The sequence below is a fragment of the Polypterus senegalus genome, chromosome 11 (assembly GCF_016835505.1).
Source record: "Polypterus senegalus isolate Bchr_013 chromosome 11, ASM1683550v1, whole genome shotgun sequence".
In the NCBI taxonomy this organism is placed as follows: Eukaryota; Metazoa; Chordata; class Cladistia; order Polypteriformes; family Polypteridae; genus Polypterus; species Polypterus senegalus.
The window spans coordinates 165,761,331-165,775,268 of NC_053164.1; positions in this window are offsets into that span (position 1 = coordinate 165,761,331).

Consider the following 13,938-nt stretch of genomic DNA (forward strand, 5'->3'; position numbering starts at 1 on the left):
CTCCAGCCGTCTGGAATTTTTTTTTTTTTCCTGTCTACCCTGGCCATTGGACCTTACTCCTTTTTTATGTTAACTAATGTTGTCTTATTTTAATTTCTTATTTTATCTTTTATTTTTCTTTTCTTCATTATGTAAAGCACTTTGAGCTACTTTTTGTATGAAAATGTGCTATATAAATAAATGTTGTTGTTGTTGTTGACATGCAGGTGATGGGTGTAAAAATACAAGATGCAGAGGACAGAAAGATATGGAAGAAGATGATATGCTGTGGCAACCCCTAATGGGAGCAGCTGAAAGAACTGGAAGAACATCGAATTTCATTGCAAACCAATCTTTAGAGAGGGGAGCTCAAATGGTTCTTTTAGTTAAATATACATACATTTGAAACTCCTCAGTTCAACAGATTTTTTTTTTGCTTTTGTATCAGTCATAATTATGTCTTTGGCTGAATTGTCTTAATTTTTTGTTCTAATAAAATATAAAAAAGCTAAATTTGAAAATCATTTTGGCATATAAAGATGAAAATGGTTTTCCCCTCTTTATCTTGCAAAACATATTAAAGCATATAATCTGAAGTGTATCCTTTAGTCAAAAGATAGTTACTTTAGACTCTCAGGAAAATAAAACTACCTTAACAGACAATCTTTAGCTGTATGAACCCTATGGTTTTAGTGTGATTTATCTGCCAATATTTAGAATGTCAATTAGTCTTGGCATTTAAATCAATATTGAAAAAGAGTTTTGTTCATTTTTTCCGTTAGAGCTGCTAGTGTGGCTGCTCTTATTGCTTTGTAACACTTTTAGCAGTCACTGCGCTTGGTCATTGTCAGATTTTTTCAAATTTTATGTTTTTTCTGTCCTGTGATGGAGCTTGTGGTGGTTTCTGTTTTCACTCCTGATTATGAAATGTGCTCTCAGAAAGGACATATGTTATTCTGATGACATAACTGAGTATCAGAGCTTTTTGTGTTCCACCAACATAATGGACATAAACCTACCTTGTAGTACCTTGTGTAATTCCTGGCTGTCCTCGGTCAGATAGACTTGGACTTAAGTAATCCTAAATTACCAGTTATTTATTTTCCTTGATGTCTGTGAGGACTAGAACCACCTCACCCCCAGCCCTTTAGTGCCAACTGGCCATATCATAAAATAATAATACATTTTCTTTTAATTAAATTGTAACTATCAGAAGGTTCTGCATACAGTATTGTGAATGCTCTAATTTGGTTTTAAAAATATATAGATATATAATATGTTTATATGTATATTTGCTTACACACACACACTACTGTAAAGTGATTCACTATATGATTGTTTTATCTAAATTTACTTTTTATATAATTGTATATTGCACTCTGCTCAGAGCTTGTAATTGAGAAGTGTATATGTCAGTGTGGATGTTATATGTTTCCTTGCAAGTGTTTGTATTTTCTTCTCAAAAACATACACTCTGGTAACTCTAAACTGGCCTGGTGAAAGAGAGTACTGAATTTTTCCTTGGCTCTGTCCATCTTCATCTCTTACTCAGTAATAGCAATAAGACTGCAGTTGCGTTGAGAAAGGCAGCAGAGAACACAATTAATTTCAATTTCAGTTCTGGTTCCAGAAAGGCCCTGTTTTATGCAGAGCTGGGTGTTCATAGTTAACAATTCTCAGACAACACTTAATTGAAATCGCCAATGATGGGCACTTTTTTTTAGCGTAATCTTGCAGAATGCAGGGAATCTGTTCTGTCATGTGGACTGTTCTGTCACCAAACTGGCTCTATTGGCTTAGTTCACTAACTAACTGCAGCGAAGCCTGGAGAGACCTTGAAAACTAACATCTGTCAGGGTTCAGTTTATGTCCTTACTAATATCTCTAATTATATAATTTCAATTTATAAAACTTGAAAATTATAATAGACTAATGCTAGGCTTAGGCACAAAAGAGACACCACTTCTCTGAAGACATAGTAAAACAAGGATTCATGTTTAACATGGAATCTATTGAAAGCTATGAAGCTGTAATGGTTCTTGCAGCTAGACTCCGCTCACAAATTTGGAGGCTTTGAGGGACACTTGGAATCAATGTGTGCTCTCTCAGATATTCTGTGCTGCCGTGGCCTGGGCTCTAGCTAAATTCACCTCATTTGCACTTTTGCCACTGCTGTTCACGTTTGGCTTAACACTAGCATAATCAATATCATTGGTCATTTGTAATATTTTGACTGTGTGAATATTTCTATATAATATAACAATGATTTAACATAACATAATTTATAATGATAAATATAACAATTAGCAATAAATTCACCTTTTTGTCATAGGAAAATTTGGAAATTGTGTCTGCTGGAATAACATTTTGCTTTTGTATAATACATTTTATTTTATCAAATTGGACTCTGGAATTCTGAGATGGCAGCATGATTGTGTGTACAGCCCCTGCGGCTGAACGACATTCATACACGTTTGGTTCTTGCCTTGTGCAATCCTATTGAGATGGCCTAAGGCTACTGCATTCTTGGACAGGACTAAGTAAGTTTGATGATAAATTGAAATTATAAAGCCCTAATGACTGCAGCCTGATGGACAATATCACCACTCCAGAAAGGCATGAGGAAAAGATGAGGAGTTCTCCTTTGGGTTATGCCCTTTCCAGAGACTAAGCGCAAACTGGGGGAAGTCCAGTGCATCTTGCCTATATACAGTATACACTTGGTGTTTTTTTTTTTTTTTTTACCTGAGAATAAATAATACATCTCTCTTGGTTAGTCAGGAGTTTCCTAATAGTCGCAAGAGTGAGAGCTGTGTGATTCCTTTCTTGTCATCTTCGTCTGTAATATACAGTCACTAGCTGGCCTAGCATTTAAATCTAAAAGCATAACTTGAAATGATTAGAGTCTGCAATAAATATGATTAGAGTCTGCAATAAATACATTGCCATCTGTGACAAACCCACTTAGTCGGGTCATTCTTGATATATTCCCTTACCAAGGCATTTGTTGCATGTACAAATAAAATATATTATATGTTTCATTCTAACAAATGTTGCTTACAATAGACACCATCCTGTTAAGTCAAGTTGGGGAGTATGCACTGGTACAGTGCTTTGCCACTCCCACTACATGACGAAAAAACTCAGGATCCTGGTTGGCAACCCCCCTGGCAGACATGCGGTCCAGTCCCACCCTCCAAAAATTACCCTCTATCTGCTGCAGCCAGGTGTTACGTGGGTGACCCCTTGGCCTGTTGTCCCCAACAATAAGGATCTTATGAACCGGATCGTCCTTGGGGAAACGCACCACATAGCTGTAGTGCTGTAACTGACGCTCCTTCACAATGCAGGTAATATGCCTCATTCAGGACTCCATGAGCAACCGCTCATTCGACACAAAGTCAAACCAACGATACCCAAGGATTTTCTGGAGAGACACAGTACCAAAGGAGTCCAGTCTTCATCTCAGCTCACTGGATAGAGTCCATGTCTGCAATTATATAGCAAGACAGGAAGCACCAGGGGCCTCAGGCATAACACCGTGTGTAGAATTCACACAATAACATGGCGTACGAACAAAAGCGGAAATGTGTTTACGCACAAAAAAATCCGAATGCAAACGCCATGTTCTTCCGCTAAATAAATCCCAGTCAGCGTGAAAAGTAGCGCATGTGCATGTGCCTGCTGTCCTGCCCTGTCTCCTCCCAGAATTAAGCCTCTTTGAATATGCAAATCAATATAAATATTCCTTAAGTTCAGCATTTTGTGAAAAGGCAATGGCAAAAGCACAGGGAGAAATAGAAGAATTTCAGCGAATATCAAGTGGAGGAAAGAAAAACGTATTTGTTGGTTTAAACAGTCATAGAATCAACAGGAATCAAAAGGAAGTTGATCGAGTGACAAAGTGTCAGAGAAACTCGAAAGCTAAACTAAAGTTCACAAAGTCGCACAGTGCCCGAAATAAAAAAGAAGTTGTCAGATATCAAAGTTGCAATGAAAAGGCGAGTCGTAGCCCACTGTCTGAGTGTCATATGAAAGCTTATTAGGGTACAGAGAAAAAAAATAGGCACACAGTGGGGAAAAAAGCATGAAATGTCAACTTTAATTTCTAAATTTCCACTTTAATCATGTAGTTTATGTTGTCATTAAACTAGAATATCAAGAACTTCATCTTAAAATCATTTAATTTACTAGTTTCTCAAATCCCATCATAACTAAAGTAGCACCTTAAATACTTTGTTTTGTATTTGATCTTCTATGTGCTTTATGTGTGTGAATCACTATGTGCTTCTTAAATCGGCTTTCTCTTCCTCCGACAAGACACAGAATCCATTACATTCGTGATATTACAGCTCTCTGAATAATTTTAAATGCTGAGATGTATACTTGATATAATTTTCATGATGATAGGAGTTAAAGCATGTTATTAAACATGAGAACATGGTGGCGCGGTGTTTGTTCATGCCTCACGCAAGATGCTTGCTGTGCTGTGTGCAACCTTCGATGAAATAATTTATTGCAGCAGTACTGTCTCTTTCAAATGTACTAACCTCCAATTCCTGTCCTTCCTTTTCTATCTCCAAGTAACCAATCACCACACAATCAGCTCTGTAATAGACGTTAAGCCATCTATAAGCTTAGATCACCGATTCTTCAAAACTTTTAAGGGCAATTGAAATATCTTCGTAGTACATGTTTAATTATTCCATTCATTAATCCTTCCCTTGTCGCGACAGCCCCAGCAAGAATACAGTGCGAGGCAGGAACAATCCGTGAATGGAGCGGCAGCTCCTCGCTAGCGCTGCAGCACTGTGTCCTCATATGTTTAATTATTAACAATATAGATTATTTAAATGAAGTTAAAGTTTTATCTGTATAATATAATAAACATATTTTGCTGCATTTCATCTTAGAAATTACTGTATATTGTCATCATATGTAAATACATGCTTTATAAAGTGTCTCAGGTTGTGCAATATTATAACTATCACAAGTTTACAGCAAGGTAATTGTACTTATAAGTACAAAGCATTCTACAAGAAGCAATTGATGGACTGATTGAGTGCGTTTATAGTTCTTGGGATGAAACTGTTTCTGAACCGCGAGGAAAGGCTCAGAAGAGTTGGCTGTATGAGAGCAGTTCAATAGACAGCATGGCTGAGGCAGCGTGTGCTAGATGCTGCATACTGATAATTCTCTTTCCAGTCAGCTGCTGTAGATCTGTGATTCCCCACTCAGATACAGTGATATAAATACTCCGAGTGGTGCAGTGAGTGTAATATGAAAAAAGATGATCCGCTGAGGCAACCCCTAAAGGGAGCAGCTGAAAGAAGAAGAAAAAGGTGCAGGGAGAGTAAAAAAGCTAAAGCAGGTATGGTATTTAGAATAGTTTGACCATTCTGTGGACCATTATATTGTTACAGGTTAATTACAATCAGATGCATTAAACTAATAAACAGTATGCAGTTAATTTCAGTGTAGTTATAAAGCCACGTCAGAAATATGGATCTAAAAAAGCAAGGGAAAGCATACTGGAACAGTAGCACTGCTTTGACGCTGGGTGTCGCCAGTTTGCGTACACCAGGGTTGGAGCTACCATGAAAATGTGCATGGCTTTACGCCAAGTAAGGTTTTATACATCGCAGTTTGAACATCGAAACAGTCGTACGCAACATTTTTGTGCATATGCACCATTTAAACATGAGGCCCCAGGACTCTAAAGACTTGGACCTTCATCTTTTTGCATAGATATGGGGAGCGCCACACACCCCTTTTCAGTGACCTCATGATCCCCCCATGCTCTCGCAATCCATCTACTGACTTCATAGGAAGAGTCACCAGAGACATGAATGTCACTGCCAAGGTAAGTAAAGGTTGACACTCTCTCCGCAAACAGACACACTGCTGCTTAATGTGCCCAAGAGGTCATTAAAGGCCTGGATCTTGGTTTTTATCCAGGACACTCGCAAGCCCAGACACTCGGACTCATCGCTCAGCCTCTCGAGCGCCCCAATCAGAGCCTCCATTGACTCTGCAAAGATCACAGCATCATCAGCAAAGTCAAGATCTGTGAATCTTTCTTCACCAACAGATGCCCCACAGCCGCTGGACCCCATGACCTTGCCCAACACCCAGTCCATACAAGCATTGAACAGAGCAGGAGGGAGAACCCACCCCTAACGAACCCCAGAATCAACTGGGAAAAATGCAGAGGTTCTGCCTCCACTCTGCACAGCACTCACAGTACCAGTGTACAGGCTGGCCATGATATCCAGCAACCTCAAAGGGATCCCGCAAACCCTCAGGATGTCCCACAGGGCAGCTCGATCAACTACGTCGAACGCTTTATGAAAATCGACAAAGGCTGCAAGGAAACTCTGTTGATATTCACGTTTGTGCTCCATGAGAACCCTCAGTACCAGGATGCAGTCGATGGTAGACTTCTTAGGCGTAAAACCAGACTGTTCCGGTTGCTGGTAGGTGAGCAAGTGATTACGGATCCTATGGAGGACGACCCTAGCAAGGAACTTACCCGGCACCGAAAGCAGTGTTATCCCCTGGTAGTTGCTGTAATCCAGGCGATCACCCGTGCGTTCCACATAGGCTTGATAAGTCCCATTTTCCAGTCAGTTGGGATGATGCTAGTCTCCCAAATGGAAGCAAAGATTGCTTGTAATGCCAGGAGGACATCCTTACCACCAGCCTGGAAAAGTTCACCCTGGATACCACAGATCCCTGCAGCCATTCCTCCCTTCAGCTGGTTCACCACCTGTGCAATCTCAGTGAGATTGGGTGGTTCACAGCTAATTGGAGGATCAGCCTCAAGGACCGTGGACCCAGAGATATCCGATGTCCTAGCTGTAGGATCAGCTTTGAACAACTGCTCAGAGTAGCCAGCCTTGCAGGTCACAACTGCAGTGTCATCTGTGAGGACCGTTCCATCAGCCGCCCTGACTGCGACTCTCCAAGGAACAGATTCAGATGTGTGTAATGCTTTGATTCCTCTGTAAGAAGGATGTGGGTCGCTAGACCACAGATGGTGTGTCACTTGCTCAAAGATTCCTCTAACAAATGCCTCTTTATCTGCCCTCAGAGCCCTCGCAGCCGTCCTTCTCAGTTCCTGCTACAGACTAGAGTTGCCATTGAGCCGTGCACTGTGACTCCTCTCGATGATATCAAGGATGCCCTGCAAGATGAAACAACAGACAGAAAGATTGATAGAAAAAGTATCCTACTCACACAGAGGAAAGTAATGGATAGTAAGACTATAGGAGTCCTGGAGAGCCAGAGTGCCCTCTTTTTAGCAGTTAATAGAATGTGCCACTTCATTTACCAAATGTATTCCTGCACTCATTTTGCTAAATTAATGAGATTCTGGCAGATAACCAGAAAATCTAACTGATTTCAATGAGTTTGCTTCTTCCTCTTTGTTTTTTATTTCCTATATTATTTTCTATTTAGATTAGAGAACTAATTAGAAACATGAAAAAATAAGAATACAGACTCACATGGCAAATACAGCCAATCAATCTATAAATAGATATAATTAAATACATATTTATAAATTATAATGTTTAGGTTATAGTGTCAGATTGTCTGCTGCCTGTGTTTTATTGCATTTGATATAGGATTCTAAAGATCAGTGGAAATGTTTGTGATGTACTGTACAATTTGTTGAAATGAAAAATGCAATATGCTTTATTACTACATGCATTCCAAAGTACATTCTATAAAAGCTGCATCATACTATCATACAGTGATAGTTTTATCTCCTTAGCAGATATAATTATTGCCTCTAATCTTATCTGAATAGCCTTTCCTATAGCTTAATAAACAGTTTTAAAGAAACCTTTGCTTGTTGGTTGTTGGTAATTAAGATCTGAAAATAAGTTTTTGGTTATATGCTTTTGTAAACAGATGAGTGTATTAATTTATTTACAATTTAAAACAAAAGAGAGGAATATGTCTAATGCAGAATAAAGCTTTAATGTATTACTTTTTCTGATTGGTCTCCTACTGTAATAGATTTTATAATTATTCCCAACATTACAAAATGATTAGAGTATTGTTTGAACTTAAACATCCAAACCTTTTTCAGAGTTAGTTTCTGATAGTTGTGTCTTATCTTGTACTTGTAATGGAGATTCTTAAAGTTTTCAGATGATCATTTGTACTTTTTGGATGTTTAGAGGTTTGTCAATATGTTTTTCTAAGATATATAGGATTTTCTTAGCAATAAAATCCAAATACACCTATTGATATATATTTTACTAAAACGTACGGAAAAACAAAGTATTACCATCTACCATTGTTAAAACCAGTATATTCTATTACTGGGTCACAAGGACCTGGAGTCTATCCTGTTAGTAATGAGTGTAGGTCCAAACCATTGTTAATATTGCTGCCAGGACTCTCGCTTATATGTACCCATAATGACATTCCCTTACACTGGCTGACACTCACTTTTTTTAAATAGGAAACTGCTAACCCAATGGAGACAAAGACAGAATGTGCAAACTACTAACACTGATTAGTCTCTGAACTGAACATAGGAGAAAGATGGTAATGCTCTCTGTGCTACACAGAGAGACAACACTTATTGTTATCAATTGAAAATGTGGGAGAATCTACGATCCATATAAAGCTTAAATATTATGGGTAAATTAACACAGTACAGTTTAACTTTCTTTGCAATGATTTGTAAAGAGGGACACATTAAAATTCAAATAAAGTACTTTCAAATACAGTGGAACCTCGGTTCATGAACATCTCGGTACACGTACAAATCGGTTTACGACCAAAAAGTTTGCCAAACTTTTGCCTCTGTTCACAACCACACACTCTGTATACGAACAAGCCAGTTTCCCTTTCGTTTTGTACATTTTCAGTCTCTACCTGTGGATTTCCTGTGCAGCGAGCGAGTGAGCAAGAGAGAGACAGTGCGACACACACACATACACAGGCGCGGGAGAGAGAGGCACACACACACACAGGCGCGCACGAAAGAGGCACACACACTCACACACACAGGCGCGCGAGAGAGGCACACACACACATACACACCCACACACAGGCGCACGCTAGAGAGAGGGGCAGACATACAGGAGTGCCTAGAGAGAGACACACACAGGCGCTCCAGGCTCACGAAAGAGAGACACACGCACACATGAAAGAGAGCCGAGCGAGCGAGCAGGCCAAACAGGCCAAAAATTATATATTTCTGTGTGTAATCTATTGGTTTATGAATATTTACTATCGGTTTGCATGCATACTTAATTGGTTTGCCTGCGTACAATACTGCTTTTATTCATATGAACTACATTGCTTCGTGTCCGTATATTATCGGTTTGTGTGTGAACTACAGTATATCCGTTTGTACGTGCATACCACTGGTTTGCATATGAACTATATTGATTTGCGTGTGTATGTCACTAGTTCCAGTACGTTTGTTATTGGTTTGTGAGTGAACTGCATTGATTTTTGGTTGAATGTTTTCATTTTGCGTATGAACTATATTGGCTTGCGTTCTGTGACGGTCTAACAATGGATTTGCGTATGCACTATATTGGTTTCATGCACGTCTTATACTGGTTTCATGTGGGTAACCTGTCGATTTTGCGCTTGGACTCTATTGGTTGTATGTGTGCACTATGTCGGTTTCGCATATGAAACATATTGGTTATGCAACCTATTGCAACTCTGTGTATGAACTACAGTATATCGGTTCTGCGTGTGAACTATATTGGTTGTTCACATGATCTTCAGAGGAAATGGGCGAGGCAAGAAACAGGAACTCAAGGGCCGGTAGAGTCATGGAGTATAAAGAGATTTGTCCAGGAGACGCATCTGCGTTTAAACGGCACTATATATTTATTCCGCACCATACATTTGCGAAAGGACTTGGTGGTAATTATTACTATTTAACAGAATCTACCCTTGAGTCTGTAATGAACGCAAGGCTGAAGTTAGGTATGTATTCGGCCGTCTTCTTATTCGGTCCCATCTACATGCTTGCTTGCAACCCGCAGCTGTACTTGTTCACACAGTATTTGCAAAACTCTTACTTATTCTAAAGGCAAAATATTCAACATTTACGATTGACGTCTTTATGTAACATAACATTTAGTTACTACTAGTTAGATTTATTATGCCCGGCGACCCCGCGCCGCACAGACAGGTGAAGTGACTTGCTCAGGGTCACACAGTGTCAGTCCCAGGACTTGAACCCACGAACAAAGGGTTGAAAGTGCAAAGCCCTAACCGCAATGCTTGCACATCTATAACGTGTATATTAATTGACTAAACGTGTCCAATTCTTTGAAAAGCTAAACATTTAACATTTAGGACCTGCATGGGTCAGTTACATCATATTGGGCCACCTTACCTTTCACAGTTTTGTGAAAAGACAGATGCGTTTTTTAAGATGCAGCGGAGTTTTGCTCTGCCCAGTGAGTATCAGGGTGAAACTGACAAAGTATTCCCACTTCAATATCAGATAAGTGGGATTTACTGTGATATTTAATGGGCACTGTAAAGTGTTGAATGATGTTGGGCCACCTTAATTTTCATAGTTTTGTGACATTGGCATATATAAACTTGTCCAGGACAGATTCATTTGTTAAATTTAGAGTTTAACAATTTTGACCCATGCAGGACCAAAATGTGGAGTATTTATTTTTTCAAATAATGGATCAGTCTGTAATGATGCCGATTAATGTACACGCTGTAGAATATTTTGCCTTGCTGTTATAATAGAATAAGAAGCTGCTTTGCAAAAGCTGTGTGAATAAGTAGCTGACTGCAAGCTTATACTGGGAGTAGCTGGGAGTGAATAAAATGCCAGCCGAATGCGTACCTAACTTCAGCCCTGTGATCATTTCAGAATTAAGGGAAAATACTGGTAAAAGAATTACCACCAAGCCCTTTCACAAACATACAGTGACGTGCAAAAGTATTCAATCCCTTTAAAAGTCATCCTAATTTTCTGCATGACAAAAGATTTGTCCACATATTTATCCATTTGGTATTTTTAAAGTGAACTCTTGTGTTGTAACAAGACGTTATCAAACTCCAAATAACTAAAATAAAGCTCCATAGTGATTGTTTGCCTAAGCATTCAAGCCCAACATATTCATACTTTGTCAAGAACCTTTTGCTGCAGTAACAGCCTTCATTCTTTTGGGGTATGTAAATATGCCCCAGTTCTGCACATTGCTCAGGCGTGATTCTTCCCTATTCTTCTTGGCATGATTTCTAGGTACCCTCTATGTTGGTGGGATGGTATCTCTGAACAGCAGTTTTCAAACAGTGCCCCAGATTCTCAACAGGGTTAAGATCAGGGCTTTGACTTGGCCATTCCAAACATTCACCTGTCTGTTTTTGAGCCATCCCAGTGTCACTTTGGTCTAATGCTTAGGGTCATTGTCATCTTGAAAGATGAATCTTCTCCCGAGCTTTAAATTCATAGCAGACTGGAATGAGTTCTCCTGCAATATTGTGTGGTATTTGGGCCCATCTATTGTCCCTTCAACTCTGACAAGATTCTCAGTCCCAGCACATGAAAAACATCCCCATAGCAAGATGCTGCCACCACCATATTCCACTGTAGGTCTGGTGTTTCTTGTGGCATGGGCAGTGTTTGTTTTACACCACACATTCTGTACCTCTTTGAAGTCTGAGAAAAAAGTTCTATTTTGGTTTCATTTGACCATAAACCCTTCTCCCCACATTTAACTGGAAAATGCCATATGTGCTTTTATGTGGACCATCTTAAGGAATGGCTTCTTTCTTGCCACCCTCCTGTAGAGGCCTGTTTAATGGAGAGCTCTTGAAATTGTGGACCCCTGCACCTTCACTCCAGTTTCAGCCAAAAAGCATTGCAAACATCTGAGAGTGACAGTTAGATTTCTAGTTTCCTCTCTCCAGTTGATGTCTAACTCCGATGTTCAGTCTTGAGGGATGGCCTGTTCTAGTAAGAGTCTGGGTGCTGTGATGAACCTTCCACTTTCTGATGATGGATCCAGCAGTGCACAATGGGACATTCAAACTCTTGATATTTTTATAATTATTTCCTGCTACCTTGTGCATTTCAATAACTTTGTTTCTCACATCAGCAGAATGCTCCTCTCTCTTCATTTTTCAGTGACTGTCCACCAAAGACTATGGCCCCTACGAAGGGGGCTTTTTATATCCAGAGAGAAAGTAGCACCTCATTATGTTTTTTATGATTGTCAAATGTTTGCCACCTTTGTAATTAATTTGTCATTGGTGTAAACCTGGAGCTTCCAAAGCACAGAGGTTTAAACACTTATGTAAACACTAACTTTGGAGATTTTCTTCTTCAATTAAATGTCTACATAAAATAGTTTATTTTGACTTTGGAAATGTTTTGTTACAGCATAAGAAAAAATACGGAATGAATAAATATGTGTACAAATATTTTGTCTTGCATAAAATTATGACAACTTTCAAGGGATTGAATACTTTTGCACGTCACAGTATGTTTGTGAAAGGGTTTGGTGGTAATTATTTTTAAGTTAGGTGCACATTCAGCTGCCTTTTTATTCACTTCTAGCTACATCCAGTATAAGCTTGCAGTCAGCTACTTATTCACAAACCAGCTTCTTCTTCTATATTAACAGCAAGGCAAAATATTCTACAGTGTGTACATTAATCTGCAAACTGATCCATTATTTGAAAAAATAAATATTCCAGATTTTCAACCAAAACTTGAACGGTTGAAAATGTTAAACTCAACTTTAACAATGGAATCTGTCCTGGACAAGTTTATATTATGCCAATTAATATACACGTTGTAGATGTGCAAGCATTGTGGCGTATTGTTTAAGACTGCACTTTTAAACTGAGTTCATGGGTTCAAGTCTTGATAATGACACTATGTGACCATAAACAAGTCACTTCACCTGTCTGTGCGGCGCGAGAGGCACTGGGTGAATGTAACCAGTAGTATCAAAATGTTGTATGTTGGATAAAGGCATTAGTAAATGTAGAATATTTTGCCTTCAGAATGAATAACTGGTTTCAAACGTTGTGTGAAAAATTACTGTGGCTGGGTGCAAGCAAACATGATCCTGGAAGCAAATAAGAAGACGGCCCAATACGTAGCTAACTTCAGCCTTGTGTTCATTACAGACTCAAGGGTAGATTCTGTTAAATAGTAATAATTACCACCAAGTCCTTTCGCAAACGTGTTGTGCAGAAAAAAATATATAGTGCCGTTTAAACTCAGATGCGTCTCCTGGACACATCTCTTTACACTCCATGACTCTACTGGCCCTTGAGTTCCTGTTTCTTGCCCCACCCATTTCCTCTAAAGATCACGTGAACAACCAATATAGTTCACACGCAGAACCGATATAGTTCATACACAGAGTTGCGATAGGGTGTGCACGCATAACCAATACGTTTCATACGCGAAACCGACATAGTGCACACATACAACCAATAGAGTTCAAGAGCAAAATCGACAGGTTACCCACACGAAACCAGTATAAGACGTGCGTGAAACCAATATAGTGTATACGCAAATCCATTCCCACACAGAACACAAGCCAATATACTGTAGTTCATACGCAAACCAATAACATGCAAGCGTAAACCAATGCAGTTTACTCACAAACCAATAACAAATCGTACTGGAACCAGTGATATACACATGCAAATCGATATAGCTGATATGCAAACCAGTGGTATGCACGTACAAACGGATATTGTTCACACACAAACCGATAATATACGGACACGAACCAGTATAGTTCATATGAATGAAACCAATATTGTACGCACGCAAACCAATTAAGTATGCATGCAAAGCGATAGTAAATATTCATAAACCAATAGTGTTCGCAGGTAAACCAATAGATTACACAGAGAAATATATGATTTATGGCCTGTTTGGCCCCTCATAAGGGAGGACTGGACGCATAAGGTAGAAAAGGC